Source organism: Lingula anatina, chromosome 8 (assembly GCF_051362555.1).
Source record: "Lingula anatina isolate TDL-2025a chromosome 8, LinAna3.0, whole genome shotgun sequence".
Classification (NCBI taxonomy): Eukaryota; Metazoa; Brachiopoda; class Lingulata; order Lingulida; family Lingulidae; genus Lingula; species Lingula anatina.
This window is the reverse complement of record NC_141774.1, coordinates 15,435,771-15,456,211: the sequence shown is the minus strand read 5'-3', so window position 1 is coordinate 15,456,211 and position 20,441 is coordinate 15,435,771. Positions and strand designations below refer to the sequence as shown.

At 34.5% G+C, this 20,441-nt stretch overlaps 3 long non-coding RNA genes across 3 annotated transcripts; 1 reads left to right on the top strand and 2 right to left on the bottom strand.

Annotated features, from left to right (window-relative positions):
• Positions 1 to 307: 307 nt before the first annotated feature.
• On the bottom strand, positions 308 to 2,575 carry LOC147760457 (uncharacterized). Its single transcript, XR_015330959.1, has 3 exons — positions 2,428 to 2,575; positions 1,087 to 1,216; positions 308 to 503 (listed from the first exon to the last, which is right to left on the bottom strand). It is a non-coding gene; the product is annotated as an uncharacterized LOC147760457 (long non-coding RNA).
• Positions 2,576 to 5,528: 2,953 nt separating this feature from the next.
• Positions 5,529 to 7,169, bottom strand: LOC147760456 (uncharacterized). The gene is made up of 3 exons (XR_015330936.1): positions 7,041 to 7,169; positions 6,304 to 6,436; positions 5,529 to 5,715 (listed from the first exon to the last, which is right to left on the bottom strand). It is a non-coding gene; the product is annotated as an uncharacterized LOC147760456 (long non-coding RNA).
• Positions 7,170 to 9,866: 2,697 nt separating this feature from the next.
• Positions 9,867 to 10,601, top strand: LOC147760455 (uncharacterized). Its single transcript, XR_015335669.1, has 3 exons — positions 9,867 to 9,935; positions 10,098 to 10,183; positions 10,337 to 10,601. It is a non-coding gene; the product is annotated as an uncharacterized LOC147760455 (long non-coding RNA).
• Positions 10,602 to 20,441: the final 9,840 nt, after the last annotated feature.

Genomic DNA, 20,441 nt, shown 5'->3' with positions numbered 1-20,441 from the left:
TTCTTGTAATGTCATTTTCAAAGAGTTATCACCTAGCATTATTTCTTGGTAAAATATGTAATAACCGTATTTATTTATTTATTTATTTATTTATTTATATGACTAACCTGTGCGCAAAATTACCCAATCATTACTATAACTTAAGTTAGTGCTTTTGATTTCAATTAAGCGAACTTGATAGGTATACTTTTTCATTCATGTTTATGAGATTAATTTTAGAGATTCTAAATTTTAGTGCATTGCCCATCGGTGTAATAAACGTACTAAGCATTCAAACGATTTCTAACAACGATAAAGAAAATAAATCCTGAGCTTTGACGATGCAGTAAATACAGCGCATTTACTACAACCTTTATTGTGACCACTTATTGTTGAACTTAAAATTCACAAAAAAGTCCAAAAAAATGTCCAAATACAGCAGCTTTACATTTAGCTGAGTGACTAGTTTCCTGTTTTCTTCCGTATGTTCAACTGGTCATGGTTCCTCTCGACGGGTGGCTATTCTGAAAACAAAAAAAACTGTAAAATAATACGCTGTTGCATTTAACTAACCATATACAACTCAATATGAATTTGTTTTATTAACTTACTTGAATGAACATAATATGGTTGCATTAGATAATATAATCTCTCACACACACACACACACACACACACACACGCACCATGGCTTTCTCTGTCCCTCACTCTCATCTCTCTCTCTCTCTCTCTCTCTCTCAAACACACACACACACACACACACACACACAGAAACACACACACACACACACACACTTTGTCGAAAAAAACTAAAAAACGTTTATCTGTTTTTTTTTTTTTTTTTCAGTCTTGAAACTGATGCATTTGGGCAAACTTAATCTGTTATGAAAAAAACTTTTCTGTGGAGTCAGTACACTTTGTTTTAATGAGCCATTAATTCCTTCTCATAATCTCTAACAACAATATCACCAAATTGACTTGTGGAATTTACTAATCGGTTTAATCAGTCTCAGATAAGCACATTTATCAACATTTTTATGTTAAATAAGTAGCTGGTCTGAATTTATATTAATGAAAATACTGGCATGAACAATGGGATCACAGCACCATTTATCATCGATCGCAGCACAGCGGCAATATGGGCGCCTTCCGATGCAGTAGCATCTCCCCTGGTTGGTATGACAAATATGACCACAGCAGTAGCACGTAGCACGCGCTACACTTTGTCCGGCTGTGTCTAATATCAAAATAAAAAATACAAAATATAAAGGTGTTACTGAAAGTCCATATGCATTTAATTTACGCGTAATTTCTCAATTCAAATTTTAATGAAGGAAAGCAACATAGTGGAACCTAAAATGTGTGTTCTTTCCAAATTTGCTTAAGCCTAGGTCCCAACCGAACGTAGGGGCTGCTACTTGTGGTCTACGGCCAAAAAAATGGGGAAAACGTGGGAGTTCGTGCGTGAGGAGCAAGTCCATCGTGCGACTTTTGGAGGACGCAAACAGCACGTAGTAACTTTTCGACATGATCAACAGCTGCTACGTGCGATTTAGCTACGTCCTAGCCGGACGCAAGGAACCAAAAAAACGTGCGTCCAAAACGTAGTTGGGACCTAGGCTTTAGGAATGGGTAATGAGTGGCACTATCCATGCCCTTGTGAACTCCAAATACATTTTTATGGTCTCGATTCAATTCAATTTCTGATCGGTATTTGTTGGTAGTGACACATAATTTTTTTGGTTGTTTTAGCTTATTTTTGAGAGTGAAATACAAAGAACAGTCACCCCTCATAGAAGAGACTAAAATGGTTGTGCATACAAATTAGATATCTCTAACTTGAATTATTATACTGGGTTCCCATACCTAGATTGAACTACAAGGATCGAGCCATTTCCAAGGAATTTTTCGCTAAATTGCTTTCAGCTTAAGCGGCTTGGAGGTCTGGCACGTTTACTGAAGCTGATAAACGATAATTAATTACTCCCTAGCAGCTTCAGTAGGCGTGAAAGACAACTAAGCCGCTTAAGTTGATTGCAATAAAATGAGAATACCCTAGGAGATAGATCAACCCACAGTTAGTGCGATAGGGTCTGGGAATGGTCCTTAAGTTTCATTGAGTTTCAAAAGGAAGCAAATTACCACTGTTAGTAAGAACTCGTAACTGCCTATCTGTAAGGTCTGAATTACTTAACACTGTCGCTTTCTTAAGTTGGATACTGTTATTTATGTATAAACTATTTTACATTTTTAATTTATCTTTTTGGGTGTGATATTGATCACGACCTCTTTTGGTAAAGTTACGTCATACTGAGGTAACATTTCTAATTAAATCTCGCCCTAGCGGAGATACCGTCTGACTAGTTTTCGGTCTCAGTTCTGACATATCTATTTTCTTTGCTTCAGAGTTTTCATTTCAAGTCATTATTAATACTGTGTGCCTCTCACCTTCTATGACAACAGTGGCAAAGAGCACCAAGAGCACAAGAAGAGCGCAAGACTTCATTGTTCCAAAGGAAGTTGTCGTAGCAGGAGACTGGATCAGTTCTCTATGATGAGATTTGCAACCCAAGTCGCTATTTATACGTTTCTGTGCGAGCAAATCCCTATTTGTCTTCAACAAAGAAACACAGAATAACATTGTCATGACATATGGCCCCAGCAAGGTATTTTCTGTTTCAAACTCCCCTTAATCATTTGTACACGGTGTTACGCAAGAAAATCATTATCATTTGTCAAAGCGACGTCTAAAAGCAGAAGCGCTCTCTCATTTTTTTCTCTTCTCCTTCCTTTAGTTCCCAAACTTAACAGTTTAGCAAAAAACTAAAAAACCAATTTTATTACATACAAGTAATAACCACAACCTCATTTAATTTGCATTTTTTCATTATTTAAATTTAAATTTTAAAAGGGGAATCTAACTCTCTTTATATTTGTTTATCATGTATGTACGTGGTAGATTCATTTGCTAGAAAATAACATCCTCCTCGCCAATTAACAGCAGATGTTTTATAATAAATCATAAAATTATTATTGTGTGTCAGTTTCAGTTTTACTACAACAACAAAAATGTTGACTTTTTTATTTTCAAAATTGTCCCGTGTATATTACAGAATAAAGGAAGCTTGCGTACTTGTAAAAAAAAAAGAAGTGCATATATAAATGTGCTAGTAGCTTGCATTAAACAGGAAGGACTTTGAACAAGCAGGTAATACTTGTCATTAGAAGACGCTTTAACAAATGGTAATTGTTTTATTGCGTTGAGTTACGTAATAATGATTGAGGAAATGTTTGAAACAGAAAATATCTTGCTAGGACCATATCTCAAGTCGACGTTATTCTGTGTGTTTCCTTGTTGAAGACTGATAGTTTTTGCTTGGTAACAGTTTTCAATAAGATAAGAATTAAAATATAGTGAAAAAATTAAATTCCAAATTGTTAGTTATGAGTAAAACAAAAGCTAAAGACAACTATAATTAAACAACTCCAGCTCAGATAATACAACTTAGTTGTGAAAAGAGCCTTACTTAGTTTAAAGAAAGGGTTGCACGTTGCTAGTAGTATTTCGATTGTGAACATGCCTCTGGCAGAACTAATTGTATTTATATTAAAGGTATGTGTATTGCTGCATGTTGGGCCTACGTATGTTTGTCCTCTTTTAACTGATCCTAGTAATTACCTATGTATTACATATACTAGGCTAAGATGTCGAGGTATTACCAGCATAACATATACAACAACGGGGGATCTCATGCTTATTTCTATGCAGATTCACTACCTACCCCACCGGAAAAAGCTTATGTGCACACAATTATTCCCTACGCATTACCTGTGTAGGCCTATATCATCATACTGCTATTATTATATTGTTATTTATATAAACTTTAACTACCAGCACCTGTCCTGGCTTTCTGCTCAGACTGAATGCTGATATTAAAAAACACCTCGTTGAAAATTGGCTACGTGTATTTCTTTCAGTATTCCTTGAATTAAAGCAAACTACATACATTAGCTTATAACTTAAGTACTGTTGTTGTAGTCACGAATATACGAAATGTTCGGGCTTTTCAAAGCAGATGTATTTCAAATACTTCTGGTACGACTTCTTAAGTCCATATATGGCAAAACTGAAGACAGGCACCAACAATTTAACGGCCACAGTGGCGGGACGAGGTAGAAAGGCGCTTATGAGGGATGTGGGCAGTACAGCCTACAGGTGGTGACACGGTCTTGTAGGCTTCATGGAAAAGGTGTCACAGAAGAGCAGTGCAGTGGTAGAATTGGAGCGAAAACGTCACTTGAGAAGTGCATGGAAACATGCACCAACTGTAAATAACATACACATGTACCGAGGAAAACAGAAGGAAAGGAAAACAGAAGACTAGTCCACAAAATCTTTGTCAGTGCTCTACAGCACGTACATGTATACTAGTATATTTCTTCAAGTCTCATTTGCATTAAAATATCTCATAGTATTATTTCTTGGAACAAAATGTTGTTATTTATTTTATTTATTTATTTCTTTCTTTATTTATTTATTTATTTATCTTTTAATTTCATATTTTATATTTCATGTTGAAGAAGATGCGTAGTTTAAGAAGATATAACCATGGTTAAAGTAAGCTGTCACATACAATGTAACAATGGAGGCACCTGGTTTTTTTACGACAATGATAACTCAGTCTGTAGCTATGTTAGTCACTTTATCAAATAAAATGCAGAAACTAGAACACAGATAAAAATAAATGTGCGTGTATATATATAAAAAAATCAGAATACTATGTATTCTCTGTGTTTCGTTTATTTTTAATAATATCATTCTATTTTTGTCAGAATTCAAGATGATATCTAATAGCATTTGTATAAAAACTGTTCATCATATATATTTTTTAAAACTTTTGCCGCAGCTGTAGAAGTGGTTGCGGTGGAAAATAGTGCATTAAACAGCAGAGCAATGAATGCCGTAAAAGTGTGTGATGACCTTGATTGACCAATATGGCGAATGCCCTGTTGGCTACAGCCAAAAACTTTGCAACTTTTCATTAACTGATGTGTTATTGCAACAAGTAGAGTTGTTTCTTAATAAATTGTGCTGTTTTTCGACAAAAAACGCTTTTTCTGTTTAAACTTTAATCACGAGGCACTTGGGTAATAATGTTAAATTTGTATTTGGACATCACATTCAAGAAATAGTTAAAATGCAACAAATGTTACTGTAGTCAGTATTTTTATACGAGGAATTTGACCAATAATGCAAAAGAATCTTAATATATATATAGTGCTGGAAACATTTTGGTACTTGAAATGCTTTGGCTAGTTTTCTGTGTATCAAGATTTTTCCTGTGCAGCAATATTTTTAAGTAACACAAATATCTATAACAGAGGTTAAAGCATTCCGTTGTAATAAAGATATCTTGATAAGTTTACTTTTTCATTCATGCTTATGAAATAAATGATAGAGCCTCTAATTTTCAGTGGTGCATTGCCCATTGATTTAATATACGTATCAAGCATTCAAACTATTTTCAACAACGACAAAAGCAGTAAAATAAGAGTTTTGATAATGCAGTAAATACAACGTAATTACTACAATCTTTATTATGGCCACTTATTGTTGAACTCAAAATTCACAAAAAAACGTCCAAATACAGCAGTTTTACATTTAGCTGAGTGACTAGTTTCCTGTTTTCTTCTTTATGTCCAACTGGCCATGCTTACCCTCGAAAGAAGGGTCTTCTGCAAACAAAAAATATGTGTAAACTGTTCTTAACTGTTATTATAAACTTTTAAATAATGAACCATTGTATTTAACTGAACATTTACAATACGATATTTTTTTTCTATTTACTTATTTGAACGCACATTGTATAGATTATATGACAAAAGTGAATGGAAATAAACACCACATATGACAAACAAAGTAAATGACATACACACGTACAACCTGGTTCTTTAATCCTCTTTCCATCTCCCCCTCCCTTCCCCACCTCTCTCTCTCTCGCCCTCTCTCTCTCTCTCGATCCTCTCTCTCATTCATAGAATTTACAAGACCGTCCATCTCGTTATTTTTTCGGTCTTTCGGTTTTTTGGGCAAACTGTATTTGTTATTAAATAGTTTTCTGTTGTGGTGTTTGTACTAGCCATTAAGTCACTCTCATGGTTTCTCACAACAATATCATAAAAATTGACTTGCAGAATGTACTAATTAGCTAGAAGTCTAAGGTTCGAACAATAATCAAATTTTTTTATGTGTAACAAGCAGCTGGTCTAAATATGTATTTGTGAAAATACTGCTATGAACAATCTGATTGCAAAACCTTTTACCTTGTTGTGTGATCAGCTGCAGCACAGTAGCAGTTGGGTGGAATTCCGCCGCACTCGCAACTCCCATGGTCGCTGCTACACTCGTGACCACAGCAGTTGCACGTGGCATACGCTACAGCTTGCCCGGATGTGTCTATATCAAAATGAAAAAATGGTAAATATAAATCCGTTACTGAAATCCCGTGAGCATTTATTTTGCGCGTAGTTTCTAAATTTAATTGTTAATAAAAGAAAATAACAATTTGGAACTTAAAAGATGTGTTCTTTCCAATTTTACTTAGGAAAGGTGTCAGTAATATGTGTCACCATCCATGCCCTTTCTGAACTCCATGTACATTTTTGGTCTCCATTAAATTCAATTTCTTACTGGTATATTTTGGTAGTGACAAATGATTTTTGATTGCTTTAGCTTGTTCTTGAGAGTGATCTTCAAAGAACAGACACCCCTCAAAGAAGAGACTAAAATGGTTTTATATATGTATTCAGATATTTTCTAACTTGACTCAAGATAATTTGTGGAAATGCAAATTCAGGCACAATTATTAGTTTCACTGTGTATTTCAAAAGAAAGCAAAATACCACTGTTAGTAAGCACTCATGTCATAGTATGGTAACATTTCTAAATAAATCTCACCCGAGCTGAGATACTGCCTGTCTAGAGTACTGTCTCACTTTTAACATCTCTTCTTTTCGTCATTACTTACGCTTTAAGTCATTATAAATATTTTGTTTCTCACCTTCTATGACAACAGCGGCAAAGAGCACCAAAAGCACAAGAAGAGCGCACGACTTCATTGTTCCAATGGAAGTTGTCCTAGCAGGAGAATGAAATCTCAAGAATTTGTTCTCTTCTAAGAGACTTGCTATCTTACGCATCCCAAGCCGTTATTTATACAATTCTGTACAAGGAAATATCTGTTTACCCTCAGCAAGGAAACAGAAACAGATTGCCCTGAAATATGGTGCCAGCAAGATGTTTTCTGTTTCCAATTTTTTTCTGAATCATTAATACGCAGTGTTATGCAATAAAATCATTATCATTTCTCAAAATGTCTTATTTGGTGAAAGAGATCTTACTCTCTAGTATCTAATTGCCACGTACAAATTAAACAATTCGAAAATTTGCAAACACATCTGTTAATTTCGTAAACAGTTAGCTACTGCACGCGTAAGGTTTACCTTTAAGCCTTTATAATATCTTCAACTGATATAAATGATTTAATGTACAAAAAAATTTTATTTTGATTTTTTAACTTTAAATTTATCATATTTAATGTATTACTTATTTTTATTTAAATGAATCGGAATTTTCATTAATTATATTTCATTTCTTATTTTATTAGAAGTCAACCTCTGGCCTTCATTGCGAAAATAAGACCGATTTGCAGGAATCTAGAAGATTCACTGCATTTGAACATTGAGGAAAAATGCACATGACGCTGTATTTTACACACAAGTAACATCGATTAGAAAGGCAAGCATTTGGCCTATCGCTAATTTTCTGGCTGGTTATATGTGTCTATAACTTTCAAAATATAAACAATACACTGGGGTTTGATTTTCAACTCCAGACGTCACCAATTGTTTGTGTACTCAGCCACTGAGAATAAAATCGGAGTCCAAGTGACTCCAAACTTGAAGTCCAGCAGTGGTGCCTAAAATAACTCCCAATTGGAGTCAAGTTGACTCCGATGGAGAAATGCCACCCCAGACCCCAAAGGAGGGTCACAATTAACTCAATTCACACATCCCTTCATCCCTTGATTTATCTCTACAAAAGAGTCACCATGACCCCATATTAAGGAATTTTTTTACTCCTAGGCACATCATGAACAAAAACAACAACATCGCCAAGGGGAGAAACAGCAAGTAACGTTCACTTCAGATTGTTGTGTCCCCGGACGGCCTCGAACCCCAGAGGCAGACACCCTAACCACTAGGCCATGCGGTCACATGTGGTGTTGAAACAGCAATAACAAACAGTTTGTAAATCTGGTAATAAACAGCATATATATATATATATATATATATATATATATATATATATATATATCACATTGGTGGGTCAAACCTACAACCTGTATACCAACATATCACATAAAGGGTGTGGCAACTGAAAGCCGGGACCAGTAATAATTAAGTGCACGAGTTCTGCATGCAGAAACACACAGAAAACCACTTGTTTATGCATAAAACCAACTATGGCCAATAAAGTAATGTTTATACTGACAAAGAATGATGAAAACTGTTCTCTCCACGCCGTCTGCTCACTGCCATCACAAGTAATGAAACGAAGCTTACTGTCCAGCGAGCGAAAAAGAGTCGGTGAAAGGGGTCAGCCAGACACTGGCCCCTGATAATTTGACTCTGATTTTAGAGTCAAATTAACTCCATGAGGGTCAAGGGGTGCTGGACTCTGACTAGAGAGTCAAATGACTCCAATTTCTTCTCAGTGAGTCATATATCTATTGTTTTTTTACCTCTCCTAATAATAGGATCAATACAGATTGTTCATTTTTCTGCCAAATAATCGTCAGCACGGAAACATATACTATAAATTATAATGAAATATGGTTGCTGCGAGATATTTTCTGTTTCAAACTTTCCTTAATCATTTATACACAGCGTTACGCAATAAAACAATTACCATTTGTCAAAAGTACTTTAAAAGCGAAAGTGTACTCACAATATTTCTTGTCCTGCTTGTCGCAGTAAAAAAATTTGTAAACAATGCCACTTTTCCGTCGTGATTAATATCCAATATCATTACACACAAATTATAGACATTTGCATTGCTCATTAAACTTAAAGGCATAACAACTGTTCGTTTGAGATTCAATATGCCACAAGAAATACATTGTAAACAACATATGAATATATAATAAATTGCATTTCACCACCAAAACTGCAGTTATCGTAATCATTATGAAAACTGTGATTGTCGATGGGGCTTTCGATGCTCTCCTTGCCGATCGTCAAGCAATGCGTTGCTAATGACCTTTTGATGTCCCGTGGATTCTCGCTTTCATTCGAGACCAAAACAATTAACAATGGCGGCGTAATTCTGAAAGTGTATGATTTAGCCACCGGCGGGTAAGTTTTGAGTTATTTATACATTATGTCACTTAATGAAAAGTCTAGCGATACGCATTTTTTGCATATGATTTCGTTATGTATACGTTGTGTATAACGAGACACAAATGTCTTGAGAAACGTCTATATTATCGGACTTGCTTAGTCTCCAAATCCAGACAGCTAATGAATGAATAAATCAATAAAGCGATGAATAAAGCGATGTAAGCATTGGTTTTTCGTGTACGGGTGACCTCACAATTATCGAGGAAATATATATTACATGAAATTATTACATTATCCAAATTTGCCAGATAAAATGTTGTTTTGTAATTGTTGATAACGGGAGTTAGTTGAAGTGTTTGGGATATTATGACTAGTAGAGGGTTGAGGAATATATTAATTATTTAGTAGGTAGAATCTGAGGTGGGGCATATGTGTTTGTATTAATGCATGCATTATTAGGTTGACTATCCTCATTGGTTTATTCAGGAGGAAGAAGCCAAAGATCTTCCACCACTTGTTGGGAAAGCTAGTGGGAGCAACAAAGCTCAGGGCAGGTAGGCTTGCTGATGCATCATATTTTTAATGGAATGCAAAATGGAAGCATAATGAAGATATGTAAATATGTCCTTTATGCCAAGGACTGTTGTGCTGCAAAATTTGAATGAACTCTTTATTACAGTTTGAAATATTTGTACATGATGGGATCCTTTTTTCAGCAAATCTGAGATGAGCACAGTGAGACCAAAAAAGGAACAAGAAACAAATTGCACACCAATAAAGATCTCAGTATCCAGCCATCACGGTGTGTATGCAGTTGTTTCCACCAGTTGTTTCTATCAGCATAATATTTTTCTTTACAATGTCTCCTTCAAGTACTAGTAAAAACTATCGGTCTACAGCAACCAATAAGTGATGTAAATTCTATCAACATTTACCCTGCGCATGTTATTTCCAGTTTAATTTAGAGAAAATACAAAGGCAAGGCAGTGACCATTACCGACAAGAGGGGAAAAAGACAACCCCAGTATGCAACATATATTATATCCTGGAAATACCACAGACCCCCTGTGGGAGATTACAGGGTAATCCTTACTTGTATTTGGAAAATCACAGATAAATTTATCTACCTCTATAGGACGATATACAAGTTTACTTTCCTAGATGTGGGTCACAAATTAGAGGACAGGGGACAGGCCATCTTCCACTCACTCAATGTTATTTTGTCAGCATTTGTATCTCTACTGATTTGATATTACTGTATTATATAGTAATGCTACCATTAACTGGAAAGATTTCTTCTGACTAGTGGCAGTACTCGTCTTATAACCTGTTTAGCTACAGGATTAAAATACGTGTAAACTGAAAGGAACTTTTTGTTCTTATTATAAATTTGTATTTTATACTTTCTAATAAAGATGTGTATTTACAGCTTTTTCTTACTTTTGTGCACGGATATGGCGTTGAAGGAAAGTAATTTTCTTTGCACATTTATGTACATATGGTAGAAGTTGGATGGGTTGTACTATTTCAGTGGATGTGCTATGTAAAGCTCTGTAAAATAATTTTATTGAATTAAGAAAAACTAATATACAAGTGCATTTACTCAATCTTTATTATGACCACTAACTGTTGAATTCAAAATTCACAAAAATATCCAAATACAGCAGCTTTACATCAACTATAAGATTACATTGAGCTGAGTGACTAGTTTTCTGTTTTCTTCTTTAGTTTCAACTGGTCATGCTTACCCTCGATGGAAGGGTCTTCTGTGAACAAAAAACATTGTTATTATAAACTATTAAATAATTAACCATTGTATTTAACTGATCATTTACAGCACGATGTTCATTTTTTTCTATTTACTTATTTGAACGCACATTATATAGCTTGCATTAGATTTTATCACAAAATTGAATGGAAATAAACGTCACATATTACAATCAGAGTATATGGCATACAAACGTACAGCTTGGTTCTCTAATTCTCCTTCCATCCCCCCTCCCTCCTCTCTCTCTCTCTCTCTCTCTCTAATAGAATTTACAAGACCGTCCATCTTGTTATTTTTTTCGGGCTCTAAATTGATAACTTTGGTCAAACTGTATTTGCTATTAAAAAGCTGTTGTGTGGTGGTGTTTTTACAAGCAATTAATATACTTTCATGATTTCTCACAACAATATAACCAAATTGACCTGCAGAATTTACTAATCGGTCCAGCAGTATTAGCTGGGAAAAATAATCAACATCATTTATGTGTAACTTGTAGCTGGTCTAAAATGTAATCGTGAAAACAATGCTATGAACAATCTCATCACAACACATTTTACCCTGTGTGATCAATTGCCGGACAGTAGCAGTTGTGTGGGATTCCAACGCACCATCATCTTCCATAGTCGTTACTACATACGTGACCACAGCAGATGTACACAGAGCCTGTACATTGCCCGGATAAGCATCTTTTCAAAAGACCAGAGGAATATATATTACGTAAAATTTCTAGATTCCAGTGACATAATCAGAGCAGATGCAAATGCTACAGGGTTAGGATGCTAGGGTGTGTCTGTATAAAATATAAGTAAATGACAACGATGGGCATGTTACTCAACAACCATTTGTGTTTATTTTGCGTGAAATGTCTCAATCCAAATGTTAGTGAAGTAAAGTAATACAGCGAAACAAAAAATCCATGTTCTTTTCAATTTTATTTTATAAAACTCCAGACATTGAAATACACTTTTGCTCTGTTTAATTTTTACATGAAAACTTTTGTGGCGAAGAGAATCACAGGGATATTCGATATGGGACAAGTAAAGCTAATTATGCGATAAGGCTAATAAATTATGATAACGTCATGAAAATTAACTGAAAAGAAAGATGTAATTATTAAAGGTGGGCGCTTGAATATACAACATTGGTCATAAAGGTTGTCCCACCCCCATTTCCATGTACTTTTTATTACAAATGATCAGCTCACAGGTGTAAATTGCTATAATTAATGATTTTTATTCCAGATACCATGTCTAACATGATAAATGGTTAAAAAATACAAAATAGTGGTGAAAATATATACATTTTACACCCCCTCAGGTACAGGTACCCCCTCAAATCCAATGTTTCATTGTGATTTCTACAGATGTAAAGAAATGTCTATTGAATTGAAAAGACGCCATCAAATGTCACCAAATTTACACACAATTAGCATTAGGATGTGCTCGTTATAGGTCACGTGCCTAATAGCGTGTGCGTCTACCGCATACTGCAATTATCTCCTGTAGATGGCGCGCCAAGCCTTCAACAAGGGTAAAAATTCTGTTTCGTGGGATATTATCCCATCCTTCCTAAACAGCTTGGGGGAGTTGGTTCACGTTTTTATGGGGTTGGTTCCCCTCTGCATTGCACACTCCAATTCATGTCATAGGTGATTAGTAAGGTTAATATCAGGGCTCAAAGATGGTGGTTCCATCCTTAGAACATTGTGTTTCTACAACAAATCACTTGCCAGGCGAATAGTGTGAGCAAATGTGCTGTTATGATGAAGCCCAGAGTTAAGGTCAGTTCTTGAAGATGGAGCGAGATATCAGCTGAGAATGCAACGTTCAGTGATCCCACAGGGACCTGAACCTGCCCATCCATCGCTGGAAGGAAGTCGGTTTTGCTGCAGAATCAAATTATTTCTTGTATCTCATCGATGGTCAAATGAAGGTCCGTAGACATGTTGAAAAATGCCTCTTGGAAGGGCGTGTGCAGGATAATATCGCCTGAGGTGTTAGATCAGTCGGCATTTGGGGAACATTCCAAGCCAACATTGTTCCTTGTGGAACAAAACGTAACTGGGGCATTTTACGGTAACATTTTCAATAGATAGCTCACTCCATTTGCAAGAGGTGACTTCAGGGATGCTACCGGCTTCATTGTGACAACGCACTTGCTCACAGCTCTCATCTGGCAAGTGATTTGTTGCTGAAACACAGGGCTCTGAGGATGGGAAAACCGTCTTTGAGCCCTGATATTAATCCTACTGAGCCCCTGTGGCATTAATTGGAATGTGCATTGCAGAGGAGAACCAATTCCGAAATAATCTGGACCAATTCCGGATGAATGGGGCAATATCCTACAAAACAGAATTATTACAATTGTTGAAGGCTTGTTGCGCCATCTACAGGACATAATTACAGTACGCGGTAGACGCACACGCTATTAGGCATATGTGACCTTTAACGAGCACATTCTAATTTTAATTATGTGTAAATTTGGTGACATTTGATGGCGTCTTTTCAATTTAATAGACACTTCTTTACATCTGTGGAAACCACAGTGAAACATTGGATTTGAGGGGGTACCTGTTATAAATTTGACTAAATGGTATAAAATGTGCATATTCACACCACTATTTTGTGTTTTTTGAACCATTAATCATGTTAGACATGGTATCTAGAATAAAAAGCACCGTTTATAACAATATACACCTGTAAGGTGATCATTTGTAAATAAAAGTACATGGAAATGGGGGTGGGACAACCTTTATGACCAATCCCGCACGAAAATGCAGTAGTATCGAAGTAGCAAAGAAGCATTAACGCAGTAGTGGTGTGGAGCATATTTGCAGTAGAAATGCAGTATAGCCTACTGCAATTCTACTTCAAAAATTACATAGGGTTGTACAGAGGAGGAGCATTAATGCAGTAGATTAGCAGCATGATAGAAGCATGTTTCAAATATGCTAATTAGCTCCCACATCGAAGCAGATTTGAAGCATATTTGCAGTATGATTGCAGTAGTCTACTGCAATGGAGTATCTACTGCGTTTTCGTGCGGGATGTTGTATCACTTAGAGTTTTAAAACGAAGGAATGACCAATTTCTTAAGCACTCACAACAGCCTATCTGCAAATTTTGAATTGCTGATCACTGCCACTTCATTCCGTTGGATGCTAAATTTGATAAATCATATTTTTCTAATTTTGAGAATATCTTATTGGATATGTTTCTGACCACAGCCTCTGTAAGTCAGGTTTTGATAGATAAATGTAACATTTCTAAATCAATCTCGCCTAAGCGGAGATATACCCTCTGCCTGAATCTTGCACACAACTGTGAGTTATTTCTTTACTCTGCTTCAGAATTTACTTTTGATATCATCTTAAGAGCATGGTATCGCTCACTTTCTATGGAAAAAGTGGCAAAGGGCACCAAGAGCACAAGAAGAGCGCAATCTTTTATTGTTCCAATGGAAGCAGGAGACTTGATAAGTTCTCTACGATGAGATTTGCAACCCAAGCCGGTATTTATACGCTTCTGTGCAAACAAATCACTATCAATCTTCACCACAGAATAACGTTGTCATGAAATATGGTCCCAGCAAGGTATTTTCTGTTTCAAACTTTTCCTTAATCATTTATTCACGGTGTTTTGCATGAAAACCATTATCATGGTTTTTTGCACGAAAACCATTATCATTTGTCGAAGCGACGTCTAAAAGCAGAAGCACTCTCTCATATTTTTTTTTTCTTTTTCTCCTAACCTAAACAATTTTGCAAACATTACCATTTTTTGTCGTATAAAAATCCAATTTTAGGACATGCAAGTGATAACCACAACTTAATTCAATTTTCCATTGTTTCATTATTCTAATTTCTTAAAGGGGAACCTAACTCTCTAATATCCAACTGCTAAGCATAAGGTAAAAGCACATAAAGATGCATTTGCAATAGACCCGTCATATTCATATCTTTTGTACAACATCTGGAAATATGTGCATTTACTTAAAACTAAATATTGATTACCCAGAAACTCAATTATTGCTATTTTGAGTTTTATTTTTCTCATAACTTACAATTTTGGGATTTTAGTTTTCACCATATTTTATTTATTATCTTATTGAAAATCGACCCCTGGATATTAAGAAAACCAGATCGTTCCGCAAGCAAGAATATTCACAGCATTTGTAAAATATATCTAAAACTTTCAAAATTCAGATAATTCACTCCAGTTTCCACGTGCATTCTCTCTGTTACGAAGTAAAAATTATCAGTCTTCAAGAAGGACACATACAGAATGAGATATGGACCCAGCAAGGTATTTTCTGTTTCAAACATTTCCTTTATCATTATTACACAACTCAACGTAAGAAAACCATTATCATTTGTTAAAGCGTCCTCTAGTGGCAAGTATTAACTGCTTGTTCAAAGTCTTTCCTATTTAATTCATTCTACGAGCACATTTAAATCTTCATTTCTTTTCTCCACAAGTGTACATGCTTCCTTCTGTCTTTAATACACACGGAATAATTTGGAAAATGAAAAAAACCCTTTTTTGTCGTTATAGTAAAATCAACACCGACACACAATGATAATTTTACAACAGTTTATTCTTAAACATCTGCTGTTGGTTGGTGAGGAGGATGTAACTTTCTAGCAAATGAATCTATCGCGTGCATGATAAACAAAATTGTAAATTGAATGGGATTTAGTCAATTTGTTTTGTTTATAAATAGTTAATAAACGACTGCTAGAGATGCTAATTTACCTGTCCTCATTACCTTATTGTGCTCTAAATCTGAGGTGGTGTGTAGGCAATTAAGTCTCTAAATTTCAAATAAAAGTTACACATGTTAAACCATTATAAAACCATAGATATGCCTTTAATCGATCACCAACGTGACAACTTCATAATTTATGAACCTGTTTTCAACTCATAAATATTCATGTTTCTCCATTCTATTAACAAAATATAAAAAAGTTGGAATTTATGGAAAATTTTTGAAATTTCCGGTAAAATAATTTTTCTTATATATAAATCAAGGTTTAACGTTTAACTTAAATCTCATGTGTTTGTTTACAAATGATCATCTCACATCTGTTAACCATTTTTACCACTTATTCCCGATGACATATTTGACATGACTCATGGAAACATGATACAAACTATCAGTGAAGATAGGAGGCTTGAATTTTCAGTTCTTTTCTATTTTATAATTTTTTTATCCACTTCATAATTGACAGAACATTTCGTTTGGTTGCTAGATATAAATGCCCTACGTTCATAGCATATTCTTATAATTGAGATTTCTAAGTCTACTTTGACCACAGATGTATCAGTAGCACTTCCATTTAATGAATAATTACATCCTTATTGTCACAAAATTGCTAATTGTTCAGAACAATGATTTCATTTTTAAGTGGACTTGAATAAATTCATTTGAAACCGAATTTTACAGTATTTGGGTCTCATAGTTTATTATTACTTTATTCAATATTGTTATCTTTATTTTTCAATTTTAATCTTATTTGAAACCGGAAAGAAAACCTGATCGGAAGACATTGCATTGTCTTTCATTTTAAATCTAAAAGCTTCACCAACTATGTTTATTGGTGAAAAACTGTTTACAGACATAAACCGGCTTCATGACCCCCTGATGGATTTCCCGAGTAATTTAGGCGGCAAGTTTACAAGTGGGTCGCGCTATATTTGATCCCCGGATCAGATAGATCAACTTAGTTGTGTAGAGAGTTTTAGTTTAAAGAAAGGGTTGCACACAGCTGGTATAGTACTTTGATTGTGTATGTTCGTCCTCTTTTAATTTATCTATGTATTTCGTATTTTATCTAGTTATTACCAGTATTACATATACAACAGTGGGGGATCTCATGCTTATTTCTATGCAGTTTCACTAGCTACCCCATCGGAAAGGGCTGATGTGCACACATTTTTCCCTACGAATTACCTGTGTAAACCTATATCACTATACTCTATCACTATATTGCTATTCATTTAAACTATAATTACCAGCAGGTGCTGGATTTCTGCTCAGATTAAAGGGATAATAACTCTTCGTTTCGGCCAAAAAATTAATTATCCTGGAGTAAACAACAATTTTCCCATACTTACCAATGGTTAATGAATCCATTTTTACATTCAAAGTTAGTCCCTGTTTTTTTTTTTTTTTTTTCTAAAAAAGTTTTTTTTTTTGTATAGCCATCAATGGAGGTCACGTGTTCTAAAGACAAGCTCAGATATCAGTAAAAATAGCTATAACTGCCGTTTTTGTGGTAAAACAGAATATATTGTATTTCTATGTGTTATTCACAATGTTTTTATTGTAAAATATAGATCGCATACGAAGAGTTATTATCCCTTTAACATATGTTTCGTTGAAAGGGGCTACTTGTGTTTCTTTCGGTTTTCCTCCAATTAGAGCAAACTACATAAATGATTTTATGACTTAAGCGCCGAACTGTTGTTGAAGTCGAGGATGTAGGTTTTGAAATAAACGCCAAATATGACAGAGTAAATGACATACACACGTACAACCTGGTTCTCTAATTCTCCTTCCACCTCCACCCCCCCCCCCCCCCACCACCCCCACCTCTCATCTCTCTCTCTCTCTTTAATAGAATTTACAAGACCGTCCATCTTGTTATTTTTTCCCGGTCTCTAAACTAATAACTTTGGGCAAACTGTATTTTTTATTTAAAAGTTTTCTGTGGTGGTGTTTTTACAAGCCATTAATACACTCTCATGATTTCTCACAACAATATCACCAAATTGATTTGCAGAATTTACTAATCGGTTCAGTAGTCTAAGGTTCGGATAATAATCAACATTTTTATGTGTAACTTGTAGCTGGTCTAAAATGTTTTTGAGAAAACACTACTATGAACAATTTCATCACAACACCCCTTACGCTGTTGTGTGATCAACTGCAAGGCAGTAGCAGTGGGGAGGCCTTCCGCCGCACCTGCAACTCCCATGGTCGCTGCTACACGTGCGACCACAGCATTCGCACGAAGCACGCGCTACACTTTGCCCGGCTGTGTACACTTTGCCCTACTGTGTCTATATCAAAATAAAAAAATGAAAATATAATCGCGTTACTGAAAGTCCATGTGCATCACAAAATGCGATTAAAAACCTACGGTGATATATCTTTTAAAGCTGCAGGAATGGAATCCATTACCGCTCGAAATCCGAGCAATTAAGTCTACCAAACATTTTAAAAAGGACTCAAAACATACTTTTTTTAGGAAATATTTTGATTAACTCTTAATCGGTTTTATAAATCTTGTATTAATTGCATTTAATTGTATGGAATAATGGTTGTTTTACCTAGATTTTATTTATGATATTATATATAGTATTATTTATGATATTTTAGGTAAAGTCTACTGAACATTTTAAATAGATTTTAGACTTAAAATAAATTTATTATTAATATCATTATTATAAAAAAAAATATTATTATTTATTTTGCGCGTAATTTCTCAATTCCCATGTTAATTGAAGAAAACAACACAGTGGACTTAAAATGTTGTGTTCTTTCTAAATTTGTGCCAGTAATGGGTGGCACCAGCTATGCCCTTCCTTAACTCCAAACACACTTTCTTTGTCTAGATAAAATTCAATTTCTAACTGGTAAGTGTTTATCGTGACAAATTATTAAATTTAATTAAATTATGGGTTATTTTAGCATATTTTTGAGAGTGATCTACAAAGGACAGACACACCTCATAGAAGAGACTTATATATATATATATATATATATATATATATATATATATATATATATATATATATATATATATATATATATATATATATATATAGACAAGGAACAAATTAGTCTTTTCTCTCCATTTAATTTAAAATTTAAAAAGCTCGACACGTGTTTCGGCCCGGAGGCCTCGTCAGGGACGCAAACAGAAACAAAATACCATTTATAATCAGTCTTTTTTTGTATTTTTTTGCATTTTGTTTTTGTATTTTGTTTCTGTTTGCGCCCCTGACGAGGCCTCCGGGCCGAAACATGTGTCGGGCTTTTAAAATTTTTAATTAAATGGAGAGAAAAGACTAATTTGTTCCTTGTCTTTCTACACTAGCTGCCCATGCATGGGTGGAGCACTTTTCCATAGTGTATCAACTTTATTCTCCGTGATATATATATATATATATATATATATATATATATATATATATATATATATATATATATATATATATATATATATATTTATTTATTTTTTTAAAGATATTTTCTTTTTTTTTAAGATATTTTCTAATTTGACAGTGTCAAGATAAATTATAAAAATGCAAATTAAACTAAACAAATTGACTAATTTCCATTGAATTTGTCATTTTGTTTTATCACATACGTGGTAAATTCATTTGCTAAAAGGTAACATCCTCCTCACCAATCGACAGCAGATGTTTAAGAATGAATCGTAGTGTGTAAGTGACGGTTTTATTTCAACGGCAAAAAGGCTCGGTTTAATTTTTGATATTATTCTGTGTGTATTAAAGAATAAAGGAAGCATGTACTTGTAGAAAAAAAATAAGTGCAGAAATAAATGTGCTGGTAGATTGCATTAAACGGGAAGGATTTTGAACAAGCAGGTAATACTTGTCATTAGAAGACACTTTAACAAATGTTTATTGTTTTATTGCGTTGAGTTACGTAATAATGATTAAGGAAATGTTTGAAACAGAAAATACCTTGCTGGGACCATATCTCATTCTGTATGTGTCCTTGTTGAAGATTGATAAAATTTTAATACATTTACGTATTGTATTTATGCAATCATTAGGGCCGGGAGTATTTTTTACCAGCCACAGAATAGTCCATAAGATAAAGGAATGTCTTTTGCAGCGGTGTTTGGCGAGTGCAGAATACAGAATCAAGGGGAAGTTTTTCATCATTAAAACAAAAATTGTGAAACTTCTCAATTGCGATTTAAAGATAATACATTGCTGAACGGTCTGATTTTCTCAATAAAATCCAGAGGTCAGTTTCCAATAATATAAGAAGAAAATATAGTGAAATTTATAATTCAACAAATATAAGCCTCGAGTAAAATAAAATTAATATTAAAAATAGCAATAATTGAATTATTGTTTTTATTTATTCAGTTTAAGATAAATTCACAGCATTTTTTCAGATCTTGTACGAAAGATGTGAATACGACGGGTCTACTGCAAGTGCATCTTTTGCGTGCTTGTATCTTATGCATATCTTATGTATAGATATTAGAGGATAAGATTTCCCTTACAAAATAAACTTTTTTAGAATT